Source organism: Brachyhypopomus gauderio, unplaced genomic scaffold (genome assembly GCF_052324685.1).
Source record: "Brachyhypopomus gauderio isolate BG-103 unplaced genomic scaffold, BGAUD_0.2 sc44, whole genome shotgun sequence".
Classification (NCBI taxonomy): Eukaryota; Metazoa; Chordata; class Actinopteri; order Gymnotiformes; family Hypopomidae; genus Brachyhypopomus; species Brachyhypopomus gauderio.
The window spans coordinates 22,106-38,746 of record NW_027506870.1 but is presented as its reverse complement, the minus strand read 5'-3'; the positions used below and the strand labels follow the sequence as shown (position 1 = coordinate 38,746).

Genomic DNA, 16,641 nt, shown 5'->3' with positions numbered 1-16,641 from the left:
AAATAGGAAAGAATGAAACGTTTAAGTGTGTACATAAATATACTGCATTTCAGGCAAAATACAACTAAACCTGTCTACCCACACTGTCTATAATGCCATACCAACAGGTGGAGCTCAAGCACTGACAAGCTACTGTGAAGCAAAATGTAATTGCTTGTTTTATTTCTTCTTTTTTTCCACAAAATGTATCAGGGGAGAGCGCGAACGCAGTCCCCCACTACCAGAAATTATGCAGTCAAGATTCCCGCATTTGGGGAATTCGCAAGGGTCAGCACAGCCTGAGTGCAATGGCTGAGCCTCACCTTGGGTGAACCACCTTCCTGATCATGGTCTCACCCCTGCCAGGTAAGTATGACTTGGAAATGCAGCTGTACAAGAACCCTTTCCCCTTGTCAGAACACAGGAAAAGGAAAACATGGGCAGAGGGGAGGGCGGGTCAGAGCCTGACAGACAGGGGGCGGGGTTGCAGGGCAATGGGCGGGCACTTGATTACAGGAAAGGGAAAATGATTGGAACACATTTTGGTCTTGCATGTCAAACTCAGCAAAGGACAAGAGTCCTTACGTGTAGCCCGCTCTAGAAGCACCCAGTGCGTATTGATTTTGCCGTCGCTGGCAAGACTCCTTCTGCCGTTTGTCAACAGTTTTAAGGCTTTTTATGCTCCTAGCTAGGTTTAGAGATCGAATAGAATGAATAAAGCCATGACTGATTCTGTGATGGATTAGATCTTGTTCACATAGAACATCATGGAAAGCCCCAGTCTTTTAAATGCATTGATCAATGTAGGAAATAGGAAAGAATGAAACGTTTAAGTGTGTACATAAATATACTGCATTTCAGGCAAAATACAACTAAACCTGTCTACCCACACTGTCTATAATGCCATACCAACAGGTGGAGCTCAAGCACTGACAAGCTACTGTGAAGCAAATTGTAATTGCTTGTTTTATTTCTTCTTTTTTTCCACAGAATGTATCAGGGGAGAGCGCGAACGCAGTCCCCTACTACCAGAAATTATGCAGTCGAGATTCCCGCATTTGGGGAATTCGCAAGGGTCAGCACAGCCTGAGTGCAATGGCTGAGCCTCACCTTGGGCGAACCACCTTCCTGATCATGGTCTCACCCCTGCCAGGTAAGTATGACTTGGAAATGCAGCTGTACAAGAACCCTTTCCCCTTGTCAGAACACAGGAAAAGGAAAACATGGGCAGAGGGGAGGGCGGGTCAGAGCCTGACAGACAGGGGGCGGGGTTGCAGGGCAATGGGCGGGCACTTGATTACAGGAAAGGGAAAATGATTGGAAAACATTTTGGTCTTGCACGTCAAACTCAGCAAAGGACAAGAGTCCTTACGTGTAGCCCGCTCTAGAAGCACCCAGTGCGTATTGATTTTGCCGTCGCTGGCAAGACTCCTTCTGCCGTTTGTCAACAGTTTTAAGGCTTTTATGCTCCTAGCTAGGTTTAGAGATCGAATAGAATGAATAAAGCCATGACTGATTCTGTGATGGATTAGATCTTGTTCACATAGAACATCATGGAAAGCCCCAGTCTTTTAAATGCATTGATCAATGTAGGAAATAGGAAAGAATGAAACGTTTAAGTGTGTACATAAATATACTGCATTTCAGGCAAAATACAACTAAACCTGTCTACCCACACTGTCTATAATGCCATACCAACAGGTGGAGCTCAAGCACTGACAAGCTACTGTGAAGCAAATTGTAATTGCTTGTTTTATTTCTTCTTTTTTTCCACAGAATGTATCAGGGGAGAGCGCGAACGCAGTCCCCCACTACCAGAAATTATGCAGTCGAGATTCCCGCATTTGGGGAATTCGCAAGGGTCAGCACAGCCTGAGTGCAATGGCTGAGCCTCACCTTGGGCGAACCACCTTCCTGATCATGGTCTCACCCCTGCCAGGTAAGTATGACTTGGAAATGCAGCTGTACAAGAACCCTTTCCCCTTGTCAGAACACAGGAAAAGGAAAACATGGGCAGAGGGGAGGGCGGGTCAGAGCCTGACAGACAGGGGGCGGGGTTGCAGGGCAATGGGCGGGCACTTGATTACAGGAAAGGGAAAATGATTGGAAAACATTTTGGTCTTGCACGTCAAACTCAGCAAAGGACAAGAGTCCTTACGTGTAGCCCGCTCGAGAAGCACCCAGTGCGTATTGATTTTGCCGTCGCTGGCAAGACTCCTTCTGCCGTTTGTCAACAGTTTTAAGGCTTTTTATGCTCCTAGCTAGGTTTAGAGATCGAATAGAATGAATAAAGCCATGACTGATTCTGTGATGGATTAGATCTTGTTCACATAGAACATCATGGAAAGCCCCAGTCTTTTAAATGCATTGATCAATGTAGGAAATAGGAAAGAATGAAACGTTTAAGTGTGTACATAAATATACTGCATTTCAGGCAAAATACAACTAAACCTGTCTACCCACACTGTCTATAATGCCATACCAACAGGTGGAGCTCAAGCACTGACAAGCTACTGTGAAGCAAATTGTAATTGCTTGTTTTATTTCTTCTTTTTTTCCACAAAATGTATCAGGGGAGAGCGCGAACGCAGTCCCCCACTACCAGAAATTATGCAGTCGAGATTCCCGCATTTGGGGAATTCGCAAGGGTCAGCACAGCCTGAGTGCAATGGCTGAGCCTCACCTTGGGCGAACCACCTTCCTGATCATGGTCTCACCCCTGCCAGGTAAGTATGACTTGGAAATGCAGCTGTACAAGAACCCTTTCCCCTTGTCAGAACACAGGAAAAGGAAAACATGGGCAGAGGGGAGGGCGGGTCAGAGCCTGACAGACAGGGGGCGGGGTTGCAAGGCAATGGGCGGGCACTTGATTACAGGAAAGGGAAAATGATTGGAACACATTTTGGTCTTGCACGTCAAACTCAGCAAAGGACAAGAGTCCTTACGTGTAGCCCGCTCTAGAAGCACCCAGTGCGTATTGATTTTGCCGTCGCTGGCAAGACTCCTTCTGCCGTTTGTCAACAGTTTTAAGGCTTTTTATGCTCCTAGCTAGGTTTAGAGATCGAATAGAATGAATAAAGCCATGACTGATTCTGTGATGGATTAGATCTTGTTCACATAGAACATCATGGAAAGCCCCAGTCTTTTAAATGCATTGATCAATGTAGGAAATAGGAAAGAATGAAACGTTTAAGTGTGTACATAAATATACTGCATTTCAGGCAAAATACAACTAAACCTGTCTACCCACACTGTCTATAATGCCATACCAACAGGTGGAGCTCAAGCACTGACAAGCTACTGTGAAGCAAATTGTAATTGCTTGTTTTATTTCTTCTTTTTTTCCACAGAATGTATCAGGGGAGAGCGCGAACGCAGTCCCCCACTACCAGAAATTATGCAGTCGAGATTCCCGCATTTGGGGAATTCGCAAGGGTCAGCACAGCCTGAGTGCAATGGCTGAGCCTCACCTTGGGTGAACCACCTTCCTGATCATGGTCTCACCCCTGCCAGGTAAGTATGACTTGGAAATGCAGCTGTACAAGAACCCTTTCCCCTTGTCAGAACACAGGAAAAGGAAAACATGGGCAGAGGGGAGGGCGGGTCAGAGCCTGACAGACAGGGGGCGGGGTTGCAGGGCAATGGGCGGGCACTTGATTACAGGAAAGGGAAAATGATTGGAAAACATTTTGGTCTTGCACGTCAAACTCAGCAAAGGACAAGAGTCCTTACGTGTAGCCCGCTCTAGAAGCACCCAGTGCGTATTGATTTTGCCGTCGCTGGCAAGACTCCTTCTGCCGTTTGTCAACAGTTTTAAGGCTTTTTATGCTCCTAGCTAGGTTTAGAGATCGAATAGAATGAATAAAGCCATGACTGATTCTGTGATGGATTAGATCTTGTTCACATAGAACATCATGGAAAGCCCCAGTCTTTTAAATGCATTGATCAATGTAGGAAATAGGAAAGAATGAAACGTTTAAGTGTGTACATAAATATACTGCATTTCAGGCAAAATACAACTAAACCTGTCTACCCACACTGTCTATAATGCCATACCAACAGGTGGAGCTCAAGCACTGACAAGCTACTGTGAAGCAAATTGTAATTGCTTGTTTTATTTCTTCTTTTTTTCCACAGAATGTATCAGGGGAGAGCGCGAACGCAGTCCCCCACTACCAGAAATTATGCAGTCGAGATTCCCGCATTTGGGGAATTCGCAAGGGTCAGCACAGCCTGAGTGCAATGGCTGAGCCTCACCTTGGGTGAACCACCTTCCTGATCATGGTCTCACCCCTGCCAGGTAAGTATGACTTGGAAATGCAGCTGTACAAGAACCCTTTCCCCTTGTCAGAACACAGGAAAAGGAAAACATGGGCAGAGGGGAGGGCGGGTCAGAGCCTGACAGACAGGGGGCGGGGTTGCAGGGCAATGGGCGGGCACTTGATTACAGGAAAGGGAAAATGATTGGAAAACATTTTGGTCTTGCACGTCAAACTCAGCAAAGGACAAGAGTCCTTACGTGTAGCCCGCTCTAGAAGCACCCAGTGCGTATTGATTTTGCCGTCGCTGGCAAGACTCCTTCTGCCGTTTGTCAACAGTTTTAAGGCTTTTTATGCTCCTAGCTAGGTTTAGAGATCGAATAGAATGAATAAAGCCATGACTGATTCTGTGATGGATTAGATCTTGTTCACATAGAACATCATGGAAAGCCCCAGTCTTTTAAATGCATTGATCAATGTAGGAAATAGGAAAGAATGAAACGTTTAAGTGTGTACATAAATATACTGCATTTCAGGCAAAATACAACTAAACCTGTCTACCCACACTGTCTATAATGCCATACCAACAGGTGGAGCTCAAGCACTGACAAGCTACTGTGAAGCAAATTGTAATTGCTTGTTTTATTTCTTCTTTTTTTCCACAGAATGTATCAGGGGAGAGCGCGAACGCAGTCCCCCACTACCAGAAATTATGCAGTCGAGATTCCCGCATTTGGGGAATTCGCAAGGGTCAGCACAGCCTGAGTGCAATGGCTGAGCCTCACCTTGGGCGAACCACCTTCCTGATCATGGTCTCACCCCTGCCAGGTAAGTATGACTTGGAAATGCAGCTGTACAAGAACCCTTTCCCCTTGTCAGAACACAGGAAAAGGAAAACATGGGCAGAGGGGAGGGCGGGTCAGGGCCTGACAGACAGGGGGCGGGGTTGCAGGGCAATGGGCGGGCACTTGATTACAGGAAAGGGAAAATGATTGGAAAACATTTTGGTCTTGCACGTCAAACTCAGCAAAGGACAAGAGTCCTTACGTGTAGCCCGCTCTAGAAGCACCCAGTGCGTATTGATTTTGCCGTCGCTGGCAAGACTCCTTCTGCCGTTTGTCAACAGTTTTAAGGCTTTTTATGCTCCTAGCTAGGTTTAGAGATCGAATAGAATGAATAAAGCCATGACTGATTCTGTGATGGATTAGATCTTGTTCACATAGAACATCATGGAAAGCCCCAGTCTTTTAAATGCTTTGATCAATGTAGGAAATAGGAAAGAATGAAACGTTTAAGTGTGTACATAAATATACTGCATTTCAGGCAAAATACAACTAAACCTGTCTACCCACACTGTCTATAATGCCATACCAACAGGTGGAGCTCAAGCACTGAGAAGCTACTGTGAAGCAAATTGTAATAATTGCTTGTTTTATTTCTTCTTTTTTTCCACAAAATGTATCAGGGGAGAGCGCGAACGCAGTCCCCCACTACCAGAAATTATGCAGTCGAGATTCCCGCATTTGGGGAATTCGCAAGGGTCAGCACAGCCTGAGTGCAATGGCTGAGCCTCACCTTGGGCGAACCACCTTCAGGTAAGTATGACTTGGAAATGCAGCTGTACAAGAACCCTTTCCCCTTGTCAGAACACAGGAAAAGGAAAACATGGGCAGAGGGGAGGGCGGGTCAGGGCCTGACAGACAGGGGGCGGGGTTGCAGGGCAATGGGCGGGCACTTGATTACAGGAAAGGGAAAATGATTGGAAAACATTTTGGTCTTGCACGTCAAACTCAGCAAAGGACAAGAGTCCTTACGTGTAGCCCGCTCTAGAAGCACCCAGTGCGTATTGATTTTGCCGTCGCTGGCAAGACTCCTTCTGCCGTTTGTCAACAGTTTTAAGGCTTTTTATGCTCCTAGCTAGGTTTAGAGATCGAATAGAATGAATAAAGCCATGACTGATTCTGTGATGGATTAGATCTTGTTCACATAGAACATCATGGAAAGCCCCAGTCTTTTAAATGCTTTGATCAATGTAGGAAATAGGAAAGAATGAAACGTTTAAGTGTGTACATAAATATACTGCATTTCAGGCAAAATACAACTAAACCTGTCTACCCACACTGTCTATAATGCCATACCAACAGGTGGAGCTCAAGCACTGAGAAGCTACTGTGAAGCAAATTGTAATCATTGCTTGTTTTATTTCTTCTTTTTTTCCACAAAATGTATCAGGGGAGAGCGCGAACGCAGTCCCCCACTACCAGAAATTATGCAGTCGAGATTCCCGCATTTGGGGAATTCGCAAGGGTCAGCACAGCCTGAGTGCAATGGCTGAGCCTCACCTTGGGCGAACCACCTTCCTGATCATGGTCTCACCCCTGCCAGGTAAGTATGACTTGGAAATGCAGCTGTACAAGAACCCTTTCCCCTTGTCAGAACACAGGAAAAGGAAAACATGGGCAGAGGGGAGGGCGGGTCAGGGCCTGACAGACAGGGGGCGGGGTTGCAGGGCAATGGGCGGGCACTTGATTACAGGAAAGGGAAAATGATTGGAAAACATTTTGGTCTTGCACGTCAAACTCAGCAAAGGACAAGAGTCCTTACGTGTAGCCCGCTCTAGAAGCACCCAGTGCGTATTGATTTTGCCGTCGCTGGCAAGACTCCTTCTGCCGTTTGTCAACAGTTTTAAGGCTTTTTATGCTCCTAGCTAGGTTTAGAGATCGAATAGAATGAATAAAGCCATGACTGATTCTGTGATGGATTAGATCTTGTTCACATAGAACATCATGGAAAGCCCCAGTCTTTTAAATGCTTTGATCAATGTAGGAAATAGGAAAGAATGAAACGTTTAAGTGTGTACATAAATATACTGCATTTCAGGCAAAATACAACTAAACCTGTCTACCCACACTGTCTATAATGCCATACCAACAGGTGGAGCTCAAGCACTGAGAAGCTACTGTGAAGCAAATTGTAATCATTGCTTGTTTTATTTCTTCTTTTTTTCCACAAAATGTATCAGGGGAGAGCGCGAACGCAGTCCCCCACTACCAGAAATTATGCAGTCGAGATTCCCGCATTTGGGGAATTCGCAAGGGTCAGCACAGCCTGAGTGCAATGGCTGAGCCTCACCTTGGGCGAACCACCTTCCTGATCATGGTCTCACCCCTGCCAGGTAAGTATGACTTGGAAATGCAGCTGTACAAGAACCCTTTCCCCTTGTCAGAACACAGGAAAAGGAAAACATGGGCAGAGGGGAGGGCGGGTCAGGGCCTGACAGACAGGGGGCGGGGTTGCAGGGCAATGGGCGGGCACTTGATTACAGGAAAGGGAAAATGATTGGAAAACATTTTGGTCTTGCACGTCAAACTCAGCAAAGGACAAGAGTCCTTACGTGTAGCCCGCTCTAGAAGCACCCAGTGCGTATTGATTTTGCCGTCGCTGGCAAGACTCCTTCTGCCGTTTGTCAACAGTTTTAAGGCTTTTTATGCTCCTAGCTAGGTTTAGAGATCGAATAGAATGAATAAAGCCATGACTGATTCTGTGATGGATTAGATCTTGTTCACATAGAACATCATGGAAAGCCCCAGTCTTTTAAATGCTTTGATCAATGTAGGAAATAGGAAAGAATGAAACGTTTAAGTGTGTACATAAATATACTGCATTTCAGGCAAAATACAACTAAACCTGTCTACCCACACTGTCTATAATGCCATACCAACAGGTGGAGCTCAAGCACTGAGAAGCTACTGTGAAGCAAATTGTAATAATTGCTTGTTTTATTTCTTCTTTTTTTCCACAAAATGTATCAGGGGAGAGCGCGAACGCAGTCCCCCACTACCAGAAATTATGCAGTCGAGATTCCCGCATTTGGGGAATTCGCAAGGGTCAGCACAGCCTGAGTGCAATGGCTGAGCCTCACCTTGGGCGAACCACCTTCAGGTAAGTATGACTTGGAAATGCAGCTGTACAAGAACCCTTTCCCCTTGTCAGAACACAGGAAAAGGAAAACATGGGCAGAGGGGAGGGCGGGTCAGGGCCTGACAGACAGGGGGCGGGGTTGCAGGGCAATGGGCGGGCACTTGATTACAGGAAAGGGAAAATGATTGGAAAACATTTTGGTCTTGCACGTCAAACTCAGCAAAGGACAAGAGTCCTTACGTGTAGCCCGCTCTAGAAGCACCCAGTGCGTATTGATTTTGCCGTCGCTGGCAAGACTCCTTCTGCCGTTTGTCAACAGTTTTAAGGCTTTTTATGCTCCTAGCTAGGTTTAGAGATCGAATAGAATGAATAAAGCCATGACTGATTCTGTGATGGATTAGATCTTGTTCACATAGAACATCATGGAAAGCCCCAGTCTTTTAAATGCTTTGATCAATGTAGGAAATAGGAAAGAATTAAACGTTTAAGTGTGTACATAAATATACTGCATTTCAGGCAAAATACAACTAAACCTGTCTACCCACACTGTCTATAATGCCATACCAACAGGTGGAGCTCAAGCACTGAGAAGCTACTGTGAAGCAAATTGTAATCATTGCTTGTTTTATTTCTTCTTTTTTTCCACAAAATGTATCAGGGGAGAGCGCGAACGCAGTCCCCCACTACCAGAAATTATGCAGTCGAGATTCCCGCATTTGGGGAATTCGCAAGGGTCAGCACAGCCTGAGGGCAATGGCTGAGCCTCACCTTGGGCGAACCACCTTCCTGATCATGGTCTCACCCCTGCCAGGTAAGTATGACTTGGAAATGCAGCTGTACAAGAACCCTTTCCCCTTGTCAGAACACAGGAAAAGGAAAACATGGGCAGAGGGGAGGGCGGGTCAGGGCCTGACAGACAGGGGGCGGGGTTGCAGGGCAATGGGCGGGCACTTGATTACAGGAAAGGGAAAATGATTGGAAAACATTTTGGTCTTGCACGTCAAACTCAGCAAAGGACAAGAGTCCTTACGTGTAGCCCGCTCTAGAAGCACCCAGTGCGTATTGATTTTGCCGTCGCTGGCAAGACTCCTTCTGCCGTTTGTCAACAGTTTTAAGGCTTTTTATGCTCCTAGCTAGGTTTAGAGATCGAATAGAATGAATAAAGCCATGACTGATTCTGTGATGGATTAGATCTTGTTCACATAGAACATCATGGAAAGCCCCAGTCTTTTAAATGCTTTGATCAATGTAGGAAATAGGAAAGAATGAAACGTTTAAGTGTGTACATAAATATACTGCATTTCAGGCAAAATACAAGTAAACCTGTCTACCCACACTGTCTATAATGCCATACCAACAGGTGGAGCTCAAGCACTGAGAAGCTACTGTGAAGCAAATTGTAATCATTGCTTGTTTTATTTCTTCTTTTTTTCCACAAAATGTATCAGGGGAGAGCGCGAACGCAGTCCCCCACTACCAGAAATTATGCAGTCGAGATTCCCGCATTTGGGGAATTCGCAAGGGTCAGCACAGCCTGAGTGCAATGGCTGAGCCTCACCTTGGGCGAACCACCTTCCTGATCATGGTCTCACCCCTGCCAGGTAAGTATGACTTGGAAATGCAGCTGTACAAGAACCCTTTCCCCTTGTCAGAACACAGGAAAAGGAAAACATGGGCAGAGGGGAGGGCGGGTCAGGGCCTGACAGACAGGGGGCGGGGTTGCAGGGCAATGGGCGGGCACTTGATTACAGGAAAGGGAAAATGATTGGAAAACATTTTGGTCTTGCACGTCAAACTCAGCAAAGGACAAGAGTCCTTACGTGTAGCCCGCTCTAGAAGCACCCAGTGCGTATTGATTTTGCCGTCGCTGGCAAGACTCCTTCTGCCGTTTGTCAACAGTTTTAAGGCTTTTTATGCTCCTAGCTAGGTTTAGAGATCGAATAGAATGAATAAAGCCATGACTGATTCTGTGATGGATTAGATCTTGTTCACATAGAACATCATGGAAAGCCCCAGTCTTTTAAATGCTTTGATCAATGTAGGAAATAGGAAAGAATGAAACGTTTAAGTGTGTACATAAATATACTGCATTTCAGGCAAAATACAACTAAACCTGTCTACCCACACTGTCTATAATGCCATACCAACAGGTGGAGCTCAAGCACTGAGAAGCTACTGTGAAGCAAATTGTAATAATTGCTTGTTTTATTTCTTCTTTTTTTCCACAAAATGTATCAGGGGAGAGCGCGAACGCAGTCCCCCACTACCAGAAATTATGCAGTCGAGATTCCCGCATTTGGGGAATTCGCAAGGGTCAGCACAGCCTGAGTGCAATGGCTGAGCCTCACCTTGGGCGAACCACCTTCAGGTAAGTATGACTTGGAAATGCAGCTGTACAAGAACCCTTTCCCCTTGTCAGAACACAGGAAAAGGAAAACATGGGCAGAGGGGAGGGCGGGTCAGGGCCTGACAGACAGGGGGCGGGGTTGCAGGGCAATGGGCGGGCACTTGATTACAGGAAAGGGAAAATGATTGGAAAACATTTTGGTCTTGCACGTCAAATTCAGCAAAGGACAAGAGTCCTTACGTGTAGCCCGCTCTAGAAGCACCCAGTGCGTATTGATTTTGCCGTCGCTGGCAAGACTCCTTCTGCCGTTTGTCAACAGTTTTAAGGCTTTTTATGCTCCTAGCTAGGTTTAGAGATCGAATAGAATGAATAAAGCCATGACTGATTCTGTGATGGATTAGATCTTGTTCACATAGAACATCATGGAAAGCCCCAGTCTTTTAAATGCTTTGATCAATGTAGGAAATAGGAAAGAATGAAACGTTTAAGTGTGTACATAAATATACTGCATTTCAGGCAAAATACAAGTAAACCTGTCTACCCACACTGTCTATAATGCCATACCAACAGGTGGAGCTCAAGCACTGAGAAGCTACTGTGAAGCAAATTGTAATCATTGCTTGTTTTATTTCTTCTTTTTTTCCACAAAATGTATCAGGGGAGAGCGCGAACGCAGTCCCCCACTACCAGAAATTATGCAGTCGAGATTCCCGCATTTGGGGAATTCGCAAGGGTCAGCACAGCCTGAGTGCAATGGCTGAGCCTCACCTTGGGCGAACCACCTTCCTGATCATGGTCTCACCCCTGCCAGGTAAGTATGACTTGGAAATGCAGCTGTACAAGAACCCTTTCCCCTTGTCAGAACACAGGAAAAGGAAAACATGGGCAGAGGGGAGGGCGGGTCAGGGCCTGACAGACAGGGGGCGGGGTTGCAGGGCAATGGGCGGGCACTTGATTACAGGAAAGGGAAAATGATTGGAAAACATTTTGGTCTTGCACGTCAAACTCAGCAAAGGACAAGAGTCCTTACGTGTAGCCCGCTCTAGAAGCACCCAGTGCGTATTGATTTTGCCGTCGCTGGCAAGACTCCTTCTGCCGTTTGTCAACAGTTTTAAGGCTTTTTATGCTCCTAGCTAGGTTTAGAGATCGAATAGAATGAATAAAGCCATGACTGATTCTGTGATGGATTAGATCTTGTTCACATAGAACATCATGGAAAGCCCCAGTCTTTTAAATGCTCTGATCAATGTAGGAAATAGGAAAGAATGAAACGTTTAAGTGTGTACATAAATATACTGCATTTCAGGCAAAATACAACTAAACCTGTCTACCCACACTGTCTATAATGCCATACCAACAGATGGAGCTCAAGCACTGAGAAGCTACTGTGAAGCAAATTGTAATAATTGCTTGTTTTATTTCTTCTTTTTTTCCACAAAATGTATCAGGGGAGAGCGCGAACGCAGTCCCCCACTACCAGAAATTATGCAGTCGAGATTCCCGCATTTGGGGAATTCGCAAGGGTCAGCACAGCCTGAGTGCAATGGCTGAGCCTCACCTTGGGCGAACCACCTTCCTGATCATGGTCTCACCCCTGCCAGGTAAGTATGACTTGGAAATGCAGCTGTACAAGAACCCTTTCCCCTTGTCAGAACACAGGAAAAGGAAAACATGGGCAGAGGGGAGGGCGGGTCAGGGCCTGACAGACAGGGGGCGGGGTTGCAGGGCAATGGGCGGGCACTTGATTACAGGAAAGGGAAAATGATTGGAAAACATTTTGGTCTTGCACGTCAAACTCAGCAAAGGACAAGAGTCCTTACGTGTAGCCCGCTCTAGAAGCACCCAGTGCGTATTGATTTTGCCGTCGCTGGCAAGACTCCTTCTGCCGTTTGTCAACAGTTTTAAGGCTTTTTATGCTCCTAGCTAGGTTTAGAGATCGAATAGAATGAATAAAGCCATGACTGATTCTGTGATGGATTAGATCTTGTTCACATAGAACATCATTGAAGGAACATTATGTCTTTTATACTCATCATGTACTCAAACCTTGTGAACATTGTGTCCTCTCCTATGTTCTCTGTGACCCTTGTCACCTCATTTTACCCCCCTGTCTCACTGTATGTGAAAGGTCTTAGTATGCCAGACGCAGGCTTATCATTTCCTTTCAGGTATTGTGCTTCCTGTCCACTATGCGACATGCAGAAGAATTATGCTCGGTCTGCAGAATTTTCTTGCTTGTGAGAAGAAGGTGTTATTTCCATATAGGGTAGAATTTATTACCTATGTTAGAATAGCAATCTTGAGCCCACCCTGCTGCTTGCGTGCACAGGGATGGTCTGTGTATGTATAAATGAGAGGAGCGCCCTCTCATCTTTGAACATTTGAGATACAGCCTGCCTGTTTGAATAAACTCCTCCTATTTCTAAGAGAGTTGTTTGTTCCTCAATTGTTCCGGGAGCTCCCTGCCACACACTTCTCTGCAGAGTGTTACACTCAATTGAAGATTAGTTTCAGGTGATCCTCCGTGACCCTCCGCTCATTGCCGAACACAAGAAGGTGCTTTCTACTGAGAAAGAGACATACCTTTACAAGTGGTGACCCCGACGTGATCCCTTCTCTCAGGTAAGACATAAATTTGATTTTTTGACTGCCTGATTGACGGGATCACTAATTACGAGGGAGCGAGTCTGACCTTCCCCAGGGGAAGGAGACGGAGAAGTTCTCGAGAAACCATCGGTTTTCTCTTGAGAAACGTAGTTACAAGTAAAATAATTTGTTGAATTAAACTACACGTCTGCAAAAGAGAAGTGCTGGTTTTTTTTGTTGGTCTGATTGTCTGTCTGTGTATCACCGCCGCGTGATAAGTATATTACTGTACATCATGGGTACGTCATTCCCTAAGCCTGAACTCAATGAAACCCCTGCACAGTGGATGAATAGATGCGGACTCGCGTACTTTGTTACACCGTATCTAGATAATTTAGCTGGATGGACAGAGTCTGTCCCGCAGATACCGTCCTACCCGAGACAGGGTACGTTCGATGCTGGGTATCTGTCTAGTGCTTACCGTATGATACACGAGTCGTTGGGAGATCCCGAATGGGATTACCCTTATATGGAGGAATGTTATAAATGCTGGTATGATATGAGAGAGCCCTGGAATGAGGCAAAGAAAATATTTGTTCCAAACTCTGTGTTGAAAGCCATTCCTAAACCTAAAGTTATAGTCAACGTGAAATCTAAATCAAAAGTTAAACCGACTGTCAGCGCGTCTGCACCAAGTGCTCCGCTGCCTCCGCCGTATGAGAAGCAGGAGGATAAGCCTGTTAAAAAGGCTGAAACACCTGTTAAACCCGTCACCACTCTTTATCCCGATCTCACCGCACTAAATGTCGCGACACCGGCTGTACACCGTAAAGCTGCAGCTCGCCCTCCCCGACCTCCGAAACCGATGAAGCAAGACAGCTCTGATTCTGATTCTGATTCTGACTCCGACTCAGAACCAGAATATGACTCTGGCGATCGCCCCGATCCACCGCCCTGGCCACCGCGCGCCCCCGCTAACGTGGGCATGGCATGGGCAACCAGTTCAGCGGGAGTTGAAATTACTCCCCCTGATGTCACAGCTTTGCGGGGGATCTTGAAAATGCTGCCCGATCCGAATTCGGACCCCGTACGGTTCACTCAGACATTGGTTCGGTTAACCCGTAATCAGCAATTGGGTGGACCAGATTATCGGTTTATACTGTCCCAAGCCATGGGAGATGAGTATGATGAAGACCATCTTATCGAGGGGGTGCCCCAGTTACACCCTAAACACGATATACCCGTTAATAGAAAGAAAAAGACGAAGGAGTATAGTTCTGAAAAGGGCAGAGCAGTGACCCGTAGCCAGGTTGAAAAGGGAAAAGTAAAAGAGGATGAAGCCGAGGCATCACCCTCACCCCCAGCTACACCCGAGCGCTGTGTACAGATATGCGAGATTGAAACGAAGTATATTTGGAGCGACCCCAAGGAAGTTGCGAAAATGGGAAAAAGGTTATGTGATTATTTATGTGAGAAAAGACGAAAAAGGGGAGATCTCACACAAGTGACTAACTGTAAACAGGAGCTAAAAGAGCCTATTACTAAGTTTTGGACGAGGTTTGTTGATACGTGGATACATATGGGAAATATGGATGTTAATCTGAACGCGCCGAATGCTTTGTTTGTGAATACGTTCATAGCCAATTGCAGACCCGAGGTGATCGAAGTTTTGAAAACTCACTTGGCCGATCGCGGGTCCTCGGTGCTTGGTGAGATTGAGAAGAAATTGCGAGTGTTGGAATCTGATGGCATGTTTGAGAAAAAAACTAATAAAGCCTGTTTGAGTGTGCAAGCAGGTACGCCCGCGCGACAACCCGGTCCATCCCGGAGAAAGAAGGGAGGGGGCCGTAGTCATGGTAACGCTCAGCAGCAAGCACCAGTAAACCGCAGACCGGGTAAGTGTCATTATTGTAAGAAAGAGGGACATTGGCAGGAAGAGTGCAGGAAACGGCTGCGAGATGGAGAACAGGTTGTTCCAACCTGGCAGCCCACTCCTCCCCCTCGCCAACCACTATACGGGACACAACCCCCTGCTCTCCCTCCTGCTCCACCCGGTGTGGCGCCCCCTCCACACTGGGCTCCGGATGAAACCAGCCCATACCGCCGTTAGGGCTGCCCACAGGGCCAAGAGCCTGCTCCGGGTATCCAGGTTAATCATGCATGCTTTACTAGTACAAGTACTTCGCCCTTAAACTCAGACCTACCTGTTATAACTTTGGTAGTTAATAATCAGCTATACCCTTTTCTAGTGGATACCGGAGCTACATTGTCATCTCTGGGCTCTACATACGAGGGACCGTTGTCCTCTCGGTCCATTTGCTCTGTGGGAATTGATGGACAACCTTTTGATTCATTCTTTACACCCCCACTGCTGTGTCTGCTTAATGAGGATCAGCTTAGATTTCAGCATGATTTTGTATATATGCCACAGTGTCCATTTAATCTGTTAGGACGTGACTTGATGAGTAAACTGGGTCTGTGCCTCTCTTTCAGCGGATCCCGCCTGACAGTGTCAACCTCCGAGACTTCCGCGCTGCATATAGGCAACCCAACTTTCAAAAACCACAGCTGTGTTTCGGTCCCCCTTTCCTCCCCGGAACTAGAAACGGTTCCTAATTCTGTTTGGGCATTACACCGGAATGATGTTGGTTTCGTTAACTGTGTCCCATACGAAGCTGCTATTAAATACAACACTAAACCTGTTTATGTTAAACAGTACCCCATATCTGAGGAAAAGGCTCTGGGCATCGACGCTGTTCTGTCCGACCTCCTTGCCAAGGGAGTAGTCACACCATGTCACAGCCCGTACAACACACCAGTCAACCCAGTTCCTAAACCAGATGGGTCGTGGAGATTCACTCAAGATTTGAGGCGAATTAACGAAATTGTCGTCCCACGAGCTCCTATTGTACCTGATGTTCCCGCTATTATGTCCTCTATTCCACATCATCATACACACTTTAGTGTGGTAGATATTTGTTCTGCTTTCTTTAGCATCCCTGTTGAACCAGACACACAACCTCTGTTCGCCTTTACCCACAGGGGGCAGCAGTACACATGGACCAGGCTGCCACAACGCTTCATTGACTCACCAGCTGTTTTTTCTGCAGCAGTACGAGATGCACTGAGTGACCTCATCCTGCCCCCTGGCTCTGTGATCCTCCAATATGCAGATGATTTATTAATATCATCTCCAAACGAGGCTGATTGTCGTGAGGCAACTGTCCGACTGCTGATCCACCTGGCTGAACATGGATTCAAGGTATCCAAAGACAAATTACAGTTCTGTCAAACTACTGTGCATTACCTGGGCCATGACTTATCGCAGGGTTGCAGATCCCTGTCTGAGGACCGAGTGGCAATTGTTGCCGCTGCTCCTAAACCCCACACAAAGCAGGACATGATGGCTTTCCTGGGACTTGTGAATTACTGCCGCCAGTGGATACCGGACTGTTCTCACTATGACAAAATGTTGCGTGCTGCTTACTCCCACAGCGATCCTCCACGACAGACTATCCAGTGGACAAGCAACATGGAAGAGGCTTTCAA

The 16,641-nt window shown here is 46.4% G+C and overlaps 13 non-coding genes and 3 pseudogenes across 13 annotated transcripts; all 16 read right to left on the bottom strand.

Annotated features, from left to right (window-relative positions):
* Positions 1 to 189: 189 nt before the first annotated feature.
* Positions 190 to 353, bottom strand: LOC143486365 (U1 spliceosomal RNA). The gene has a single exon (XR_013123356.1). It is a non-coding gene; the product is annotated as a U1 spliceosomal RNA (small nuclear RNA).
* A 623-nt stretch (positions 354 to 976) lies between these two features.
* LOC143486263 (U1 spliceosomal RNA) lies at positions 977 to 1,140 on the bottom strand. The gene has a single exon (XR_013123257.1). It is a non-coding gene; the product is annotated as a U1 spliceosomal RNA (small nuclear RNA).
* Positions 1,141 to 1,762: 622 nt separating this feature from the next.
* Positions 1,763 to 1,926, bottom strand: LOC143486565 (U1 spliceosomal RNA). The gene has a single exon (XR_013123529.1). It is a non-coding gene; the product is annotated as a U1 spliceosomal RNA (small nuclear RNA).
* Positions 1,927 to 2,549: 623 nt separating this feature from the next.
* On the bottom strand, positions 2,550 to 2,713 carry LOC143486553 (U1 spliceosomal RNA). Its single transcript, XR_013123518.1, has one exon. It is a non-coding gene; the product is annotated as a U1 spliceosomal RNA (small nuclear RNA).
* A 623-nt stretch (positions 2,714 to 3,336) lies between these two features.
* LOC143486522 (U1 spliceosomal RNA) lies at positions 3,337 to 3,500 on the bottom strand. The gene has a single exon (XR_013123490.1). It is a non-coding gene; the product is annotated as a U1 spliceosomal RNA (small nuclear RNA).
* Positions 3,501 to 4,123: 623 nt separating this feature from the next.
* On the bottom strand, positions 4,124 to 4,287 carry LOC143486406 (U1 spliceosomal RNA). The gene has a single exon (XR_013123396.1). It is a non-coding gene; the product is annotated as a U1 spliceosomal RNA (small nuclear RNA).
* A 623-nt stretch (positions 4,288 to 4,910) lies between these two features.
* Positions 4,911 to 5,074, bottom strand: LOC143486540 (U1 spliceosomal RNA). The gene has a single exon (XR_013123507.1). It is a non-coding gene; the product is annotated as a U1 spliceosomal RNA (small nuclear RNA).
* A 626-nt stretch (positions 5,075 to 5,700) lies between these two features.
* Positions 5,701 to 5,841, bottom strand: LOC143486502 (U1 spliceosomal RNA; annotated as a pseudogene).
* Positions 5,842 to 6,467: 626 nt separating this feature from the next.
* On the bottom strand, positions 6,468 to 6,631 carry LOC143486528 (U1 spliceosomal RNA). Its single transcript, XR_013123496.1, has one exon. It is a non-coding gene; the product is annotated as a U1 spliceosomal RNA (small nuclear RNA).
* Positions 6,632 to 7,257: 626 nt separating this feature from the next.
* Positions 7,258 to 7,421, bottom strand: LOC143486516 (U1 spliceosomal RNA). Its single transcript, XR_013123484.1, has one exon. It is a non-coding gene; the product is annotated as a U1 spliceosomal RNA (small nuclear RNA).
* Positions 7,422 to 8,047: 626 nt separating this feature from the next.
* LOC143486501 (U1 spliceosomal RNA) lies at positions 8,048 to 8,188 on the bottom strand (annotated as a pseudogene).
* Positions 8,189 to 8,814: 626 nt separating this feature from the next.
* On the bottom strand, positions 8,815 to 8,978 carry LOC143486430 (U1 spliceosomal RNA). Its single transcript, XR_013123419.1, has one exon. It is a non-coding gene; the product is annotated as a U1 spliceosomal RNA (small nuclear RNA).
* Positions 8,979 to 9,604: 626 nt separating this feature from the next.
* LOC143486505 (U1 spliceosomal RNA) lies at positions 9,605 to 9,768 on the bottom strand. Its single transcript, XR_013123480.1, has one exon. It is a non-coding gene; the product is annotated as a U1 spliceosomal RNA (small nuclear RNA).
* A 626-nt stretch (positions 9,769 to 10,394) lies between these two features.
* LOC143486500 (U1 spliceosomal RNA) lies at positions 10,395 to 10,535 on the bottom strand (annotated as a pseudogene).
* A 626-nt stretch (positions 10,536 to 11,161) lies between these two features.
* LOC143486494 (U1 spliceosomal RNA) lies at positions 11,162 to 11,325 on the bottom strand. The gene has a single exon (XR_013123479.1). It is a non-coding gene; the product is annotated as a U1 spliceosomal RNA (small nuclear RNA).
* A 626-nt stretch (positions 11,326 to 11,951) lies between these two features.
* Positions 11,952 to 12,115, bottom strand: LOC143486481 (U1 spliceosomal RNA). Its single transcript, XR_013123468.1, has one exon. It is a non-coding gene; the product is annotated as a U1 spliceosomal RNA (small nuclear RNA).
* Positions 12,116 to 16,641: the final 4,526 nt, after the last annotated feature.